Raw genomic sequence first — 2,540 nt, forward strand, 5'->3', positions numbered from 1 at the left:
AACGGTAGCAAATCACACTAGAATTGTTCAAGAAAAAGGAGTGTTTCTACTTCAAAATTTTATGTATGTACTTGAGGAAAAACTCAAATATTTATAGTTATCAAGGTGTTGCTTCATGAAGAGAAACAATGATTTAAAAAGGTGCACTTCTTTATAAAAAGTGTAACTCTTTGAAAAAGTTGCAACTCTTCAAAAAAGTTGTAACTCTTCAAAAAAGTTACAACCCATTGTAAAAGTCATAACCATTCAAACTGAAAAGATGCTTATACAAATTGTGTTTTTTTTCTTGATATCTTTGCAAAAAAATACTAATTTATTTCTATTCACACCTCTTAAAAATCCAACATATATGAGTAAGGTTAAAGTAGTAATATAGTATATTCTTATTGAGTTATCGGTTTACCCAATAACTCAATAAAAATAAATTAAAATCGAATCAATAACCCAATAATTTTTTTTATAAAACTATTAAAAAATCATTAATACGACAGCTCAATAACAATAAATCAATAATTTTCTTATCACTTTAATTTATTGATCAATGCAATTTTTTACACCCATACCAGCAGGCACCAACCTGCTAATGCGCGACACCCCAAGGATTAGTTATTTGGCTATTCATTTCATAATAAAAAGGACTTATCTTATTGCATATGGGTTAATTAGTAAAATAATCATATAGCTTTTCTCTCCTTCAAATAACACATTTAAATTTCATAATGAAAAAATTACAAATTATAGACAAAATACTATATTAATTACATGATATAATTAATATTTTAAAGAATTACAATTCATAGTAATTTGGTAGTTAAAAGTCAGTTTTTTTTGTGGCCCCTATATACAAATATATTAAGATTTGTATATATCAATTTTCTCTCTCATATATTTATTTTTGGTATTTTTTTCTATTCTCTCTATCCTATTGACTCAAAAAAAGGCAATAATAAAATACCAAAACATAAGATTTTTGATGATATCTTCTTCAACCTTTTTTTTTCTTAATTTTCTCTCAAAATCACTCTAATATCCTTAATATTAAATTAAAGAAACGACAACATTGGCAACATCAGAATACATGATTATTCAAGAGATCTTCTCCAACTTTTTTCTCCTTATTTTTTTCTCAAAGTCACCCTAATATCACAAAATATAATCCTTGATTTTTCTGTGATAAATCATTTTTGCGAATTTTTCACCACAGAAAATCAGTTTATGATATTTATTGACATTAGATTTAATTTTTTAAAAATTTTATATATTATGTCAGTTAGTAGCTAAATTTCTTCGTTGTTCATATATTTTACAAAAAAAAAATAGAAAAGGGGGAGCACTCCTCCATTTTTATAATTTTTTTCGTTTTTGTGGATTTTTATTCTTTAATATAAATTTTTATATATTATACATTTTTTTTGATGGATGATTTATCAAAAAAAAAAAAGGAAAAGAATTTTGCATCTTCTAGCAAGACGGAAAGGAAAAAAATATTTTAAGGTATCTAAATCTAAAAGGGGGAGCAATGAAGTTGGCAATGATTACGAGATTTGTTTGTATATATTCTCATGAAACAGAATTGTTGGTCAATATATATCTTTGTTTCAATATATGTAGATAAATATATTTTTTTTTGTAGAATAATACATGCATATATATATAGAGTTAGAGTGTATGTATGTATATACAGTTTGTATTTTTGATATATGTATATACAATTTACATATATGTATATGCAGTTAACATTCACATATACATTTTGAAGAATAATGCATATGCAGATATATACAGTTTTAGAGTGCATATATGTATATACATTCAAATTTGTTATTATGTAAAACATTTAAATTTGTATATACAGATATACAAACAACAGATATACGAATAATAAACATATATGTATATGTTTATTTCGTTTGGATATATGTATATACAAATATACAAACAACAGATATACAAATATGTATTTCGTTTGCATGTATATTTCGTTTACAAACAACATTCAAATTTGTATATACAGATATACAAACAACAGATATATAAATAATAAACAACAATTTTGATTTGAATATATGTATATTTCGTTTGCAATATCGTTTACAAACAACATTCAGATTTGTATATACAGATATACAAACAACAGATATACAAATAATAAACAACAGTTTTGATTTGAATATATGTATACTTCATTTGCATATATGTATATATAGATATACAAACAACAGATATACAAATATCAAATTTATGTAAACTAATGTGGAGATATACATACAATAGATATACAAATAATAAAAACAATCTTTGTAACTTTTAAAACAGATATACAAATACAATTATACACTTATGTTAACAGATATACAGAAATTCAAATATATTATTAATAGATACACATAAAAAAATATTAAAAGACTGTCAATATGTATATTATGAAATATGCAGTAGAGTGATGAATGAATATATCACACAAATTGCAATTACAAATGAGATTTAGAAAAGAAAAAAAAACTAACACAAACAAGGATTATAACCTTTTAACAACTTCT

This window comes from Capsicum annuum, chromosome 6, assembly GCF_002878395.1.
Source record: "Capsicum annuum cultivar UCD-10X-F1 chromosome 6, UCD10Xv1.1, whole genome shotgun sequence".
NCBI lineage: Eukaryota > Viridiplantae > Streptophyta > Magnoliopsida > Solanales > Solanaceae > Capsicum > Capsicum annuum.